We start from the raw sequence: 17602 nt of genomic DNA, 5'->3' as shown, positions 1-17602 counted from the left end.
ACCCCCCACCCCACCCACACCCTAAAGCAAAAACTTAACCTGTCCACCAACACAGCACCATCACACATATTTGGGATTAGCTAAATTAAATACCAAACCATTAAATAAACCATAAATCAAGAAGAGTATATATATTTTATATATACCGCTCTTGTTAAAGCAAAGCTGTCCATTACAATATGGCATTCAGTGTAAGATATGCTGCTTGTTAAACTGCTGGACAGATCGGTGCGATGGCTGCAGCAATGTGTGCTGATCCATCGTGGTGAAGAGGTGAACCCCTGAGCCGAAAGGCAAAGCTCTAAATTTACCTGTCAATCTAGGTTCATACCCTCGCCTATGGTCATGAGCTTTGGGTCATGACTGAAAGGGCAAGATCATGGATATAAGGGGCTGTAATGAGCTTCCTCCGAAGGGTGGCTGGGCGCTCCCTTAGAGATAAGGTGAGGAGCTCTGTCACTCGGGAAGAACTCGGAGTAGAGTCGCTGCTCCTCCACATCGAGAGGAGCCAGTTGAGGTGGCTCGGGCATCTAGTTCGGATGCCTCCTGGAAGCCTCCCTGGGGAGGTGTTCCGGGCATGTCCCACCGGTAGGAGGCCCCGAGGAAAACCCAGCAAACGCTGGAGAGACTATGTCTCTTGGCTGGCCTGGGAACACCTTGGGGTCCCACTGGAAGAGCTGGAGGAAGTGTCCGGGGAGAGGGAAGTCTGAAACTCCGCTGTCCCTGCGACCCGGCCTCGATTGACAATGGATGGATGGATGGATAATAAGACAATGTATAAGAGGCATCATTGTAAAAAATATTGATGAATAGATGTTTTGAATTCTTCACACCACCCATACAATCAGGGTGTTGTGCTGTGAAGTTGGTTTAGGCAAAATCCAGCATGTTGTACCTGTACATACATGTTGATAGCTAATTTCTGCCTCAGTTTAACTTGATTGAGCTCTGCTGGCTTATATTTACAGATTTCATAAACAGTTAATTTGACCACTGCCTAAACAAGTTTATCTAAAGGTTGACTCATTACAATTACATTCCTTATAGAGTAGAAATATTTATCAGGGAGCTTCTACAGTCTGTGTTCTTCATGGGGGACTTGTTAAGTGGTCTTCACACCTCACAGTCCTTTGTTTAACTGACGAACCGGTTCTTTCCAGATGTGAAGCCTAAACATGTGGTAAACAAAAGACACCAGAGACAGGGATCAGACCAGGGATCTCTTGTTGGGAGCTTCTGTGTCTTAACCACTAGGCTGTTGGTCCTGTGAAAGTTACCTATAGACAGACACTAAATTCCCCTATACAGCGTAATGTTAAATCAAAGGGCTTGATTTGACACCAATCTCACCAATCAAGTGATGGAACCCTAATGGATTTTCCTGATTAGTAGTTCACAAATATATCTGGTTCCTATGACTCAGATGAGGTTGTCTGACAGTTGAGTCATGTCAACTGAATCTGCAGCAGAGGAGTTTGTAGCTTGTACAGCTTGTGTCCTTCTTGGGGGAAGGTTCTTCACACTTACTCAGTCTTTTGTCCACACAACGAGCCAGTTCTTTACAAATGTGAACAGAATTAGAACTAACGTGTGTAACTTTCCTCAGACTAAAGAAGCTTCTGGACTTTGTCAGTTGTTAGGTATTTCTGACTGGTTGAAAAAATGGTCAAATAAATTTAGTGCTAATTAATATAAGTACAGTAGAATATAAGAAGTAAAATTATTCAAGTCTCATTAATAAATAAAAGTGTTTGACAAGACTCAAATTTAGAGCTCTAGGTCTTGTCTTTGGCATTTATTTTTACGAAAACCTGAAAAACGAACTTAATATTTAACACTATGCATATGTTTGATGATTCATAAATACTATTTCTAGAGAGATTAACAACTTTCTATTTTGACTTTTCAATAGGTTAGGCATGGCACAGAATAAATGCTCATATGGAATATATAAAACATGTAATATTACTCGAATGATGATTCTAAATGATTCTAAATCGTTGTTTTGGTTAAATATTATATACAAATTAGTTCATTGAGTTGAGTTGCCATTTCATTTGAGTCATGTATCACAAATGTATCCTATAAATCGAAATGTATTTCATTTTCAAATCAGGTAACAGTAATACAGCAGGACTCTTCTCTTGGGGAGAAGGAGCTGGTGAAAAACCAGTCTGACCAGAGACTGAGAAATTAGGGATTTCATTATATTATAATAATAATTAATTTTAATTAATTTAATTATTTTAATAATTATAATAAACTAAATACAGTACTCATCTCTGACATGAGTTAAAATTTTACAAAGTTGCCAATTTCTCGGCTTTTCAGTTGAGGTTGTACGGTGACTGTTGTCTTTCTGTCTGTCTACAAAACAGTGTGTGACACACAGTTTCGTACAATCAGTTCCAAGGTTTGCTCTCAGAACTGCTTCTATACTTACAGATGGAGCGGCAAATTTTCGCTGCCTCGCTCCTGCTGGATTTCACGCTGATCTTGTCACGAAATTAGCATGACTTAGGGACCATTCCACCAAGCCCCCTACACCAGTCATGACCCCCCACTGTGATGTACTTAATGCGTAGCTGCCTTGTTAACATCCCCTAAACCTTTTTTAAGAAATGACCTGCAATTGCACATTCATGCACCAGGTGGAGCAGTGATGTGTAATCCAGGCCCACAGGCAGATTGGAAGTGCATGAGATTTGTGTATATATATATATACACAATATATATATATATATATATATATATATATATATATATATATATATATATATATATATATATATATATATATATATATATATATATATATATATATATGGATAGCTCAATCGGTAAAGTCACAGGACTTGCATGCGGGGGGTTTCTGGTTCGAATCCCCGTTAAGGCGAATAGGCATCCAGTGTAGGTCCTTGGGCAAGACCCTTCAAGCTATCGCCTACCTCATATCATGAAAGACAATGAACCACATGAGATACCGGCTCAGACGTCGCCCGGTCTAACAAGGTCTGCGTCAGGTGTTGGGGAACCAGAGCACCTTGGCGAGAAGTGGGCTACTGGAACAAGAAAGAAATGGCTGAGATGCGAGAACAAGGCTCTGTTGGAATGCTACTACTCAAGTAACCCTAGTCAGAGGGGTTACATGCAAAGAATGTGCGGTGAATGGGAACGGAGAAACCCACATTCAAGGCTGACCGTGAAGCAACTAGTAGCTCAGTGTTCCAACATCCACAAACGGCAACTGCTATCACAACTTGAGATTGACGAGATACAACACAAATGCTACGGCAAGGGGAGCCAGGACGCCAGGTCAGAGGGGAGGTTTCACCATCTCCCCAACCGGAAATTGGGTACGAAGCCCCAGTAAGCACAGATACGCTGAGCGAGGCAGCGACTGACCTGAAAGATAAGATCATGGCGAGACTGAACAGGCAACCCCGAACCCCACTACAACGGCTAAGTGAAGTACCATCAGAAAGTCTAACACAACAATCACAGAAACCAATGAGCTGATATACGCTTCAGCATCAGTGATCCTAGAGGTGCTTGGCTATAAGAGCAACCATGGGAGCCATGAGAAACAATACCCACCATGGAAACGAAGGTTGGAGGCAAAAATCAAGGCAGCTCGGAGGGAAGTGAGCCAAATGACAGAGACCCAGAGAGGTGCAATGAAAAGACCGATGCCCAAGAGGTACAGTCAGATGCCCATACCTGAAGCACTCGAAACTGCCTAGCAAAGGCCTAAGGAGATACACCAGAGATAACGTAGCCAGACGAATAAACCGGCTGTTCGCAACACAACCTGCGAAAGTGTACTCTCAATGGCAGGGTAATAACAACAGAGAAGACCCACCAAGGCTGGAAACTGAACAGTACTGGAAGGGTATATGGGAAAGGGAGGCATCACACAACAGTGATGCACAGTGGCTGGTGGATCTGAGGGAAGACCACAGCAACCTCCCTGAACAGAATCCAATGACTATCACAGTGGCAGACATCCAACATAGAGTCTCAGGTATGAAAAACTGGACAGCACCTGGCCCTGACATGATCCACGCCTACTGGCTAAAGAAGCTCACTGCAATCCATGAGCGCCTGGCAGCACAAATGAACCAGCTGCTAAGGGATGGGACTCACCCTGAATGGCTAACCGAAGGGCGAACGATCCTGATAATGAAGGATCCCTCAAAGGGCACAGTCCCATCCAACTACCTGCCAATAACCTGTCTCTCCACAACATGGAAGCTCATGTCAGGCATCATCGCAGCTAGGATAAATGGGCACATGAGTCAATACATGAGCGAAGCACAGAAGGGCATTGGTAAGGATACCAGAGGAGCCAAACACCAACTCCTGGTAGACAGAACAGTCGCCCAAGACTGCAGAATGCGACACACCAACCTTTGCACAGACCTGGATCGACTACAAGAAAGCCTATGACTCAATGCCACACACATGGATCACTGAATGCTTGGAGCTGTACAACATCAACAGAACTCTAAGGGCCTTCATTGCAAACTCGATGAGGTTGTGGAGAACCACCCTTGAAGCCAATGGGAAGCCACTTGCCCAAGTATCCATCAAATGTGGCATATACCAAGAAGATGCACTGTCCCCACTGCTGTTCTGCATAGGTCTGAACCCCCTCAGCCAAATAATAAACAAGACTGGCTATGGATACCGACTCCAGAACGGGGCCACCATAAGTCACCTCCTCTACATGGATGACATCAAGCTGTACGCCAAGAGTGAGCGAGACATCGACTCGCTGATCCACACCACCAGGATCTACAGCTCGGACATCGGGATGTCATTCGGACTCGAGAAATGTGGGAGGATGGTGACAAAGAGAGGCAAGGTAATCCACACAGAAGGGGTCTCACTTCCAGAAGGAAGAATAGCAGACATTGAGGACAATTACAAGTACCTTGGAATACCACAGGCAAACGGCAACCTTGAACAGGCAACAAGGAATGCGGCAACAGCCAAATACCTCCAACGAGTAAGGCAAGTCCTAAGAAGCCAGCTCAATGGCAAGAACAAATCCCGGGCAATAAACAGCTACGCTCTGCCAGTGATCAGATACCCTGCGGGAATAATAAGGTGGCCAAAGGAAGAGATACAGACCACAGATGTTAAGACACGAAAGCTCCTCACCATGCATGGAGGGTTCCACCCCAAATCCAGCACCCTGAGACTGTACGCTAGCCGCAAGGAAGGAGGCCGAGGACTAGTGAGCGTGAGAGCCACATCCAAGATCCATAAGTACATCAAGGATAAGGTCCCGACAGATGACGTGCTGAGTGAATGTCTCAGGCAGTGGAGAACAGAGGATGAGATGCTGAAAGAGGGACCATCATGGGAGGACAAGCCCTTGCACGGGATGTACCACCGGAACATAACTGAAGTGGCTGATCTCAACAACAAATCCTATCAATGGCTTGAAAGGGCTGGGCTGAAGGACAGCACAGAGGCACTCATCCTGGCTGCACAGGAGCAGGCCCTGAGCACCAGAGCCATAGAGGCCCAGATCTACCACACCAGACAAGACCCAAGGTGTAGACTGTGCAAAGAGGCCCCAGAGACGGTCCAGCACATAACCGCAGGGTGTAAGATGCTGGCAGGCAAAGCATACATGGAACGCCATAACCAAGTGGCTGGCATAGTATACAGGAACATCTGCGCAGAGTATGGACTGGAAACCCCAAGGTCAAAGTGGAAAACACCTCCCAAGGTGGTAGAGAACGAGCGAGCCAAGATCCTGTGGGACTTCCAGATCCAGACTGACAGAATGGTAATGGCGAACCAACCAGACATTGTGGTGGTGGATAAAGAGCAGAGGAAAGCCGTAGTGGTGGATGTGGCAATACCAAGCGATGGCAACATCAGGAAAAAGGAACATGAGAAACTAGAGAAATACCAAGGGCTCAGAGAAGAACTGGAGAAGGCTTGGAAGGTGAAGGCCACAGTGGTGCCTGTGGTGATCGGAGCACTAGGGGCTGTGACCCCCAAACTGGAGGAGTGGCTACGACAGATCCCTGGAAAAACATCCGAAATCTCAGTCCAGAAAAGTGCAGTCCTAGGAACAGCAAGGATACTGCGCAGAACCCTCAAGCTCCCTGGCCTCTGGTAGAGGACCCGAGCTTGGAAAGTGGATGAGACCACCCGCGGAGGGTGAGAATAGAGTGTTTATATATATATATATATATATATATATATATATATATATATATATATATATATATGTTATGAGTTTGCCAGTTGATATTTTTTCAGTTCTGTGTCATTTCAATCACCTTTACTGCCAAATGTTACCACAATTGGCTGATTGTGACGGCTCTATAATTTCCAAGTTAACTCACAGACTTTTCTTAAAGTAGAAACATTACCAAAAGTGCAGGAACCTTTACCATGAGTAAAGTTAGGCATTATGCTCTATTTACAATAGGCTTCACTTCACACCTGTAAAGAACTGTCTTGTCATTTGAACAAAGGACTGTGAGAAGGTGTGAAGACACACTCCCCCACGAAGGACACATAATGTAGAAGCTCCTTTAGAAACATTTTTTCTCTAAAAGAATGTGCCCAACTTTCAGACAACCTGGTATAGAAAATGGTCAAATGAACTGGATGTTTATAAAATCTGTAAATAAAACTTGTTAAAAAGAAAGTTTTAAGTTTATGGCTTCCGGATTTTAAAGTTTCTTATATAAAACCACCAACTAACAAAAACGGTTTGTTGTGGGTGGGAAGTTGTGTGTTTTAACCACTAGGCTCTTTGAAGTAATGGATCTCTAGATAATTTTCTATTTAAGTAGTTCACAAACGTATCTGGTCACATCACATCAGGTAACAGCACTGCAGGACTCTGGTGCTTTTGGGAGAAGGGGATGGTGTGAAACCAGTCTAACTAGTGCTATGGATTTGTCGTTCTGTCTGAAAAGAGGCTTGCTACTGTTATGTTCATCTAAACTTGATTAGAAGATTCAAATGCTCATTTTTTAACTTAAAACAGCTTCTGAAGCAGGCAGACTGACACACACTACGTCCAAGTGAATATGGCAGAATATATAGAATGAGAATTTAAGAATTTTATTAGGTACATTAGTAAAGTCCAATTCAACCTAATACACCCAGTAACTGATAAACCTCCAGAAGGTAGTTCGGCATCTGTGGCAGCGTGAGCTGCCGATGCTTATCTATGATTAAAAAAAGTAAGCACAACAATCAATGCTGACACGAAGTCAACTTCATGTCAGCCTTTAGTTGACTGTTTAGACAGACTATTGTGTGCCTGTATGCCTGTCTGTCTGTTTGTCTTTCTGTCTGTCTGTCTGCCCTAGCAAACAGTGTATAACTGAAATGTTTAGATCTATGTCCTGTTCTCAGAACTGTGCCTATAAAGGCATAATAAAGGCATTCTATTGTATACTTGGTGTTTGACCCTAACTCTACAGGTCAGATACTAAAGCTCCACCTTTATACCCTGGTTTTACCCTGGAATTGTATCTTTGGTGCTAAAATGGGGGTGGCCCATTAACATTTTAACACCTTCCCCAGACAGACCAAGGAGGGGGGCTGCTGACAGTCGGCTCATGAGGGTGTGATAAGTGTGTGATCAGCGTCAGAAAGGGCACTAAGCACTTTGTTCTGTCCAGCAGTATAACAAGCAGCATATATTACGCTGAATGCCATATTGTGATGGGCAGCTTTGCTTTAACAAGAGAGGTATATATAAAATATATATACCCTTATTGATTAATGGTTTATTTAATGTTTTATTTAGTTAATCCTAAATATGTGTGATGTTGCTGTGTTGGTGGACAGGTTGAGTTTTTGCTTTGGGGTGTGTGTGCGGGAGGGGGGGTGATGGTGCAACCAGCTGCTAAAAAACAAGCAAATCTGTTAAGTAAACAATTGGTGCAAAATAAATAAGCAGGGATGAACCTTAGGCTAATACATTCATAACTAAACAACTGTGGTTTACCTTGGAGATTAACACTAATACCAATAATAGTGTTAAGGTCTGTGCACAGCCCATACAAACATATACATGCACAAATGCATTGTTATACATATCCCATACTACTTAATAATAGTCACATAGGGACATACAGCACCACAATTTCCATATTCACACATTATTATTATTGGTAGTGTAAGTATCAATTGTAAGTATCAGTAATACTTACAATTGGGTTTAGAAAGCCTGTTTATCAGCTTAGGTGTTGAGTGTCCCACTACAAGGTTAGTAAAGCTGTAGCTTAATATATTTCACCCAAGGGTGAGGCAGACGTTGGTGCAGAAACAATTGCCACTTGTGAAAGCAAGGGTGATTGGAGCAGATCGGCCACTACGCTCAGCCAAACGAGTGGAGGGAAGAATCACAGTAGCCAGGGAGCCCACTCATCTTTAGTTCCAGGAGTGCAGGTGTTGCGACCGAAGCCGCCCACACAAACCCTCCCAGGCAGAGCTGCAGCAGCCACAGAGACAGCACCCGAGGTCAGAGTGGGCTACCGTGGGTCAACACGCCCCATGAGAGCCAGGGGCAAACACTCCCCCCGGTGGGAGGGTCGGCCTACGAGAAGGGAGCCCGAGGACCCACAGTCCGTAGGGAGCCCGCTAGGAGATGCCTCCTCGCCCAGAGTGGAGCCCACCCTCAGTCCACCACCCCTACACGAGCAGAGCGGGGCCCACCCTATCGGCTCAACCATATCCCTTGGCACCCCACCGGACCCGCAGCACAAGGCCAGCAATTGGTGGAGGTCAGCAGAAAAGAGACCACCCAGGCAGACAATCAATGTAGCCCGGGCGGAAAACCGGACCCCCCACACTCCAACCGCACCACATGCATACAGACTCACACAAACACAGACGAATACACCACCCATAAGTACATCAACACACATATACACCATAAACTAACTAACTAGATATACTTAGTACTTGATCCTGATTATACAGGTCAGACACTAAGCTTTTGTGATCAAAGCTCCACCTTTTGGTTTTAGCCTGGAATTGCATCATTTGTGCTAAAAATGGGGTGGCCACATTGGCATGTTTAACACTTACTGCAGGCAGCACAAGAAGGGGGCTGCTGGTAACCGGCTAATCCGTGAAAATTAACCGCTGCATCTGTAGGTAACTGACTAGATAAGCACACACTTGTCACAGATGTGACTAATTAGCAATTCAGCTTGCAACACAATACAGTTACCATACATGTTAGAATTTGATAGAACAATGACATGACCTCAAACAACAAGTCCATTTAGGTTATGACACAGGATGGTGTAATAACAGACATAACCGTGTTCATGTTCAATTTCCTATTGTAGTCATCACCCAGCTGTGGCTCTAAAGTGCAAAGTCTAACAGCGCCTTAATGGCTAATGCAACACACAAACAGAAACTGCCTTATATCACACGAGTGTGCAGTCTTGCCGCTTTGCTTTCTGTGTGGCTGTAGTCCTTAATTGCAACATGGCAGTAGCACAATTAGTTGTCCGTGTAGCTGATAACGAGCTAATGGCTATAGAAAACACAAGAGCGAAGCTACGTGAAACACGATTCCAGCTGGAGAGACCAGACCGATCAGGTGGTCCAGGCGACCACTCTCTGATTGTATCCAACAGCATGCCACTAGCTTGTGTGGAGTTACAGCAATTCATAGCAGCACATTTCAACAGGACAAAAGCTCTATCCACTGCTCCCTGCCTGTAGCCACTCAAAGGCCGATAGCTATTAGCTGTTCCCCACACAAGTGTGTGGTTGCAGCAGCTCACAGCAGCACATTTTAAGGGGACAAAGGCTCAGTCGACTGGCTGTAGCCGGTAGCATAGCTATTTTTTAGCTTTTCTCACACATGTGGGTTACTAAAGTCACAAAATGTGAAAAAAGTAGGAAATGCACTTCTACCATGCTCAGTGTGTGTAGACGTGACCCACAGAGTCAAAGGAACGCTCCAGAATGTCTAAAGAGTGGATTTTGCATGATCAGTCACCTTTAAACAAGAGGCTGTTTCTTCTTTAAATGTGTGAAGGAATGTCTGGACCACTGTATTTGCTTGAAGCTTTGCACACGGCTTCAGGTTGTGAAGTGGGCGCTGGGGGATATGTGTGTGTCTGCGTGTGTGTACTTGTAATTGCATCAAAGACAGAACCAAAAAACATATATGATCCTCACTCAGAGGTAATTACCAGAATGTGTGTGTGTGTGTGTGTGTGTGCGTGCGTGCGTGCGTACGTACGTGCGTGCGTGCGTGCGTGCATGCGTGCGTGCGTGTGTGACTCATTCAAATTTAAATGAAATTCTGTCTCATGTTGTACTAGGCCTTTGACTTTCATGCTGAAAATATGTCCTGGTTGAGCAGAGAGTGAGGACATTTTCTATTCAGTTCTATTAGGCAGCTATTTTTGGTGCCACAGGATACCCAGTGACTGTGTAGCGCGTTGTCAGAGACAAATTTGCATGAGGAACAGGCGTGGGGTGCCTTCCCACAGGAGGATATCAGTGTATGTATGGCTGATGCATGTGTGTTTCTGAGGGATGGGATTGAAGAGGATATTCAGTGCTTTTTTTACTTGCCTGCAGGACTGTTCTGTATGTGTGTGACAGAACGAGAGAGAGAGAGAGAGAGAGAGAGAGAGAGAGAGAGAGAGAGGCAGCTTGTGTGTACAATAATGGCAGGGCGTTCTCTCTCTTTCTCCTCTCTTTCTGGCTCGCTCCCCTGCAGTGATTAAGGGTGTGCATGCCCATCCTGTGTGTGTGTGTGTGTGTGTGTGTGTGTGTGTGTGTGTGTGTGTGTGTGTGTGTGTCTGTCTGTCTGTCTGTCTGTCTGTCTGTCTGTCTGTCTGTCTGTCTGTCGGTTGTTGCCTATGCTGAGCTACATCATGCAGCTCTCGAGTACCTTTCTGTAATTTTGTGTGTGTGTGTGTGTGTGTGTGTGTGTGTGTATGCACATACATGTGCATGTGTGCATGCATAAGCTCACACTGCACCTGCTGTCATTCCAGGGTAAAGCCTCAGGACATTTTGGGTCATGTGACAGACAGCCCTATATATCTACAGTATCATTGGTATTCTGGGCACACACTTGCATCCGAGCAGTGTGTGTGTGTGTGTGTGTGTGTGTGTGTGTGTGTGTGTGTGTGTGTGTTTGGTGGGGGTGTTGATAGCAAGAGTGAATGAGAAAAAAGACACAAAGTGCTTTGTGAGAGACAGACAACTCATGGAAAAAAAATAACACAAGAGAACAATAGACCTCATCAGAGCATTGAGACCTTTGTACAATCAGGGATACACACACCTGCTCACACGTCAACACAAATTTGTGCATATACATGTTTATTTGTCCACAGAATATAGATAAGCACCTCTAGGAACACACAGTACACACTATTTTTATCTCATCATGTATGAAACATGTATGCTGCATATTTACACACCTGCAAGGTGATGTCCTTTCCAATTCATGAGGGAGATCTGATGTAAATAATGAGAAGGACGATGCCCCGAGAATCGAATGTTGGAAAATGTCATCAACTGCTACACAAAAGAAGGTTTTTCATTAACTGTAGCAAAACTCTCCAACGCAGCATCAGTTCAGAATAGCTTAGGGTTAAATTCCATCTGATGCGATAAAAGCATCTTCACAGGCTATTTGCAATCCCTTTCACTGCACAAAGATGGCAAACTCCTGCTCTCCACTGTCTCTTCTGTCCTTTTAGTGAGGAAATATAGTTTAGTATATGCCTTCAGTTTAGTATATGCCCTTAGCTTTCACTGACAGACAGTCACATGCAGGGGTATCAGTTCCCTAAATAAGGCTTTAGGATCTAATATCATTTGCTAGCAAAGCACTCAGGTCTGCTTATATTGGAGTATCTGAGGTGTAGCAGATTCAAATTATTAAGAGTTTGATATTAATGCAGAAACATTAGTATACCTCGAAGTTGGAGCACCAGGTTTGTTTTAAAGCTGAAACCACGCTTGTATTAACCTAGTCAACGCCAGATATCAATTCAATGAGTTACCAGTCATGGACAGCAATAACCACTTTCTTAAAAAATCAATTATAATATATATATATATATATATATATATATATATATATAGATATATATATATATATATATATATATATATATATATATATATATATATATATATATATCTGTATATGTATATTGTATCTGTCTATCTATCTATATCTCTATGTCTATATGTCATCTCTATCGCTCTATCTCTTTCTCTCTCTCTATATATATATCTCTCTATACTCGATCTCTCTCATCTCTATCTATCTTATCTATATACTATATATCTCTATATATATATCTATATATAGGGGAGGGGGGAGCCAGGACGCCAGGTCAGAGGGGAGGTTTCACCATCTCCCCAAATTGGGTACGAAGCCCCAGTAAGCACAGATACGCTGAGCGAGGCAGCGACTGACCTAAAAGATAAGATCATGGCGAGACTGAACAGGCAACCCCGAACCCCACTACAACGGCTAAGCGAAGTAACATCAGAAAGTCTCATGGAACATGTGAATGCAGCATTGAGAGTGATCCCTACCACAACAATCACAGAAACCAACGAGCTGATATACGCTTCAGCATCAGTGGTCCTAGAGGTGCTTGGCTATAAGAGCAACCATGGGAGCCATGAGAAACAATACCCACCATGGAAACGAAGGTTGGAGGCAAAAATCAAGGCAGCTCGGAGGGAATGACAGAGGCCCAGAAAGGTGCAAGAGGTACAGCCAGATGCCCATACCTGAAGCACTCGAAACTGCCAAGCAAAGGCTACAAGCCTTGGCCAGCCGCCTAAAGAGATACACCAGAGATAACGAAGCCAGACGAATAAACCGGCTGTTCGCAACACAACCTGAGAAAGTGTACTCTCAATGGCAGGGTAATAACAGCAGAGCAGACCCACAAAGGCTGGAAACTGAACAGTACTGGAAAGGCACATGGGAGAGGGAGGCATCACACAACAACGATGCACAGTGGTTGGTGGATCTGAGGAAAGACCACAGCAACCTCCCTGAACAGACCCCAGTGACTATCACAGTGGCAGACATCCAACATAGAGTCTCAGGTATGAAAAACTGGACAGCACCCGGCCCTGACATGATCCACGCCTACTGGCTAAAGAAGCTCACTGCAATCCATGAGCGCCTGGCAGCACAAATGAACCAGTTGCTAAGGGATGGGACTCACCCTGAATGGCTAACCGAAGGGCGAACGATCCTGATAATGAAGGATCCCTCAAAGGGTACAGTCCCATCCAACTACCGACCAATAACCTGTCTCTCCACAACATGGAAGCTCATGTCAGGCATCATCGCAGCTAAGATAAGTGGGCACATGGGTCAATACATGAGCGAAGCACAGAAGGGCATTGGTAAGGATACCAGAGGAGCCAAACACCAACTCCTGGTAGACAGAACAGTCGCCCAAGACTGCAGAGTGCGACACACCAACCTGTGCACAGCCTGGATCGACTACAAGAAAGCCTATGACTCAATGCCACACACATGGATCATTGAATGCTTGGAGCTGTACAACATCAACAGAACTCTAAGGGCCTTCATTGCAAACTCAATGAGGTTGTGGAGAACCACACTTGAAGCCAATGGGAAGCCACTTGCCCAAGTATCCATCAAATGTGGCATATACCAAGGAGATGCACTGTCCCCACTGCTGTTCTGCATAGGTCTAAACCCCCTCAGCCAAATAATAAACAAGACTGGCTATGGATACCGACTCCGGAACGGGGCCACCATAAGTCACCTCCTCTACATGGATGACATCAAGCTGTACGCCAAGAGTGAGCGAGACATCGACTCACTGATCCACACCACCAGGATCTACAGCTTGGACATCGGGATGTCATTCGGGCTCGAGAAATGTGGGAGGATGGTGACAAAGAGAGGCAAGGTAATCCACACAGAAGGGGTCTCACTCCCAGAAGGAAGAATAGCAGACATTGAGGACAGTTACAAGTACCTTGGAATACCACAGGCAGACGGCAACCTTGAACAGGCAACAAGGAATGCGGCAACAGCCAAATACCTCCAACGAGTAAGGCAAGTCCTAAGAAGCCAGCTCAATGGCAAGAACAAGGATACCAAATTGTAGCTGGTGGAAATAGTCTATGTGTATGTTGCACAGATTAAAAGAAGTAAAGAAGGTGACTCTCTCTATTTCAACTTTGTGCCTACACACAAAGGAAAGCATGGTGATAAGTTGAAGTCCCTTTGTAACTTTAGGAATTTCCTGGCAAATCTGTAGATCAAGCATTAAACATCACACAGAAACCAATCTAATTTCAAATGAAAACATTTTGTCCACAGAATACAATTGTCAGGAACGGCAGAGAGAGGAGCAAAATGCACAGTGCGAGGTAGGTGGTAAAAATCAAAGTTTAATCCATAAATCGTGGTACAAGGCGGTCCAGGTCATTCACAGAAAATCTCAGTATTGCAGGTACAAGGGAGCAGGTGGGATCAGTTCCAGGAGCAGGCAATGGTTCGTTAGCAGAATCAACAAGATTACGGTACCGGCAGGGAGTAGGCAGGAGTCGGTGGTCAGGAAAACAGAATCAATACACGATAATCCGGACGGAGACAATTGCTGGAAGGTGGTGACTGGTATTCACAACGATCTGGCGGTTTGCTTGGGTGAATACTGGTGCCTAAATACTAAGGACTGATTACTAAATGACGGGCAGGTGCGTGTAATGACAACCGGAAGTAAAGTTAGTTAAAAACCCAGATTGTGACAACAATGACATCTGTTTCATGGAAGTTGAAAGCTCTGGTGCATCTGAACCAGAACTTGTGTCTAAATGAAGTCTCTCATTGTCTTGACGAGCACATTCCACATTTTATGGCTGGTGGTCCCAGTTCTGGGAGAGGCAGCTTCTCAGTGATAATTGTTACAGCCTGTCCTTTTGGCATGATAAGCAGAGGTGGAATCCTGTGAGATATACAGTTAGATCAACAAAGTGGACTCATGGTTCTTTGATATGGACATTTAAGATGTTGGCGCTAATTGGTGCCTGTTGTGATAGAAACCAGCCTCCTGTGGTGGAGAAAGGTTCAGGGTCCCTTATCTCTGGGGACTGGAGAGGACGTAGAGGCTCTTCAAAGGAGGGAGTTAAGTTCACATGTAGGTCAGTTTACCTCAGTCCAGACGTGGATTGCTACATAGTCCCCCACTTAGCTCACGCTGATCGAATGAAGATGGAGAACATCGTGAGGTACTTCCAGGCATCCACGGATGGCAGACAGTAACCTGTGGAACATTCTAATCCCATGAATAGACTGGTGCTTCTCTACTTTTTTTTAATTTCCTTATAAAATCGAAGGGGAAACCTGTCCTATGACTATGGGATGTCAAAGGAACTATCGTGAAAGAGTGGGACTCAGTACTAATAACATTCTAACCAATGGTGGTTACATAGCAACATTTCAGTTAATTAGTAGTAAAAAAACCTATAAATCAAAAGAAAAAAATATTTGGCCAAAGAGGGACAAAAAATAAGTCTAGCAAAAAGATAACACTAGGTCTAGTAAAACAAACAAATCTGCCTTTACATACTATAATCAATTAGTCAGGCTCCTACTGACTAAAGTGGATTCCTTTGTTACCTACATGTATGTGTGTATGTACTATATATATGTGTGAAGAAACATAAGGGGGAAAGAGAAGGGAAAGAGAAAAATTCTTTTCAGGTTTCTAAAGTTCTAACAGTATGATCTCAAAAAGTTCTGGTTTTGTGGCATCATCACCAAACAGTTTTCAAGCTGGTAATACCTTTTGTTGATTTTCAATTTGAGCTTTTAGGAAGCAGAGATAAAATATTCCGAATGTCAGCACGTAACCTAGACTTTTAAAGTTACTACAGTGGCGCCTGCATTAAATCACGCCTACGAAATAAACCAAATTGGAGCCTGGGCTTATCAAACTTCAATTCAATTCAATTCAATTCAATTTTATTTATATAGCGCCAAATCACAACAAAGTTATTTCAAGGCACTTTACAAAGTAATGTTTAAAACCTCACACAACTAAACCCAACAAATCCCACATACAGCAAGCATTTAATGTGATAGCAACAGTGGAGAGGAAAAACTTCCTCTCTAATGAGGAAGAAACCTCCAGCAGAACCAGACTGGATGTGGGTGGCCATCTGCCTCGATCGGTTGGGGTGAGAGGATAGAGAGAGAGAAAAGCACAGCAACAGCAACAAGCAACAACAGGCAACAACAGAGCACAGGCAGGACGGTTGGACCAGGGACTGGATGCAGGCAGGATGGTTGGATCCGCAGCTGCCCATCACAGACACCAAACTTTGAGTCCAATGATACTTGTAGGTGAGGACAGAGAGGGAGAGAGAGTGGGGGGGAGAGAGAGAGAGAGAGAGGAGAAAAGCACAACTACTGGAGAGAAAGAGACAAGGTTAGTTAAACATGGGACAATGATGGGAGGCTATTGGACAGAGGAGGTAGAAGCAAACAGAGGAGCTCAGTGTATAAATTAAGTCCCCCAGCAGTCTATGTCTATTGCAGCTTAACTAAGAGACGGTTCCTGTGACTAACAATAATTGCCAGTGACCTGATCCATCTCTAACCATAAGCTTTATCAAAAAGGAAGGTTTTAAGCCTAATCTTAAAGGTGGAGAGTGTGTCAGCTTCTCGAACCTGAAGAGGGAGCTGGTTCCAGAGGAGAGGAGCTTGGTAGCTAAAAGCTCTGCCCCCTGTTCTACATTTAACATACATATTTGTGGCCTGGTAGCTCAGTTGGTAGGGCATCGACCTCGGAAGGCAAAATGTCTGCGGTTCGAATCCCCGCCTCGGCAAGACACTTTCCTCTAGCTCCCCGAGCGCTGCTCATGTGGCAGCTCACTGCTCCCCCAAGGGGGATGGGTCAAATGCAGAGAATGAATTTCCCCACTGTGGGACTATTAAGGGTTAATTTCTTTCTTTCTTTCTTAAACATTCTAGGAACCACAAGTAGCCCAGCGCTCTGAGAACGAAGCGTTCTGCTGGGAGCATAAGGAACTATGAGGTCTTTAAGATAAGAAGGAGCTTTATCATTGAGTACTTTGTAGGTGAGTAGGAGAATTTTAAATTCTATCCTACATTTTACAGGCAGCCAGTGCAGAGAAGCTAATGTAGGAGAAATGTGATCTCTCTTTCTAAGTCCTGTCAGGACTCTGGCTGCAGCATTTTGAATAAGCTGTAGGCTTTTTAAGGAGCTGTTAGGACATCCTATGAGTAAGGAGTTACAGTAGTCCAGTCTAGAGGTAACAAATGCATGGATCAGTTTCTCTGCATCGCTCTGAGAGAGGATGCATCTGATTTTAACTATATTTCTAAGATGGAAGTAGGCGGTTTTGGAAATTTGTTTAATGCATGATGTAAAAGAGAGATCCTGGTCAAAGATGACACCAAGGTTTCTCACAGTAGAATCTAAAGCTAATGTTATGCCATCCAGGGTGGCTATCTGACTCAATAGTGTCTCTCTCAGATTTTTAGGCCCAACAATAAGAATCTCGGTTCTATCTGAGTTTAGTTAAA

At 44.2% G+C, this 17602-nt stretch overlaps 1 protein-coding gene across 25 annotated transcripts in view; it reads left to right on the top strand.

Annotated features, from left to right (window-relative positions):
* The window catches only part of myt1lb (myelin transcription factor 1-like, b), a 227492-nt gene that overhangs the window by 28161 nt on the left and 181729 nt on the right, over positions 1-17602 (top strand). For 4 of the 25 annotated variants that reach the window (XM_055505619.1, XM_055505626.1, XM_055505617.1 and 1 more), the window contains exon 2: positions 17027-17133. The exons of the other annotated variants lie outside the window; for them this stretch is intronic. The gene's annotated coding sequence lies outside the window, so the exon portion shown is untranslated. The remainder of the gene's footprint in view (positions 1-17026; positions 17134-17602) is intronic. 25 annotated transcript variants of the gene reach the window in all.

Source organism: Betta splendens, chromosome 22, assembly GCF_900634795.4.
Source record: "Betta splendens chromosome 22, fBetSpl5.4, whole genome shotgun sequence".
Taxonomy (NCBI): domain Eukaryota; kingdom Metazoa; phylum Chordata; class Actinopteri; order Anabantiformes; family Osphronemidae; genus Betta; species Betta splendens.
The sequence above is the reverse complement of the archived record's forward strand: the minus strand, read 5'-3'. Positions and strand labels throughout refer to the sequence as shown.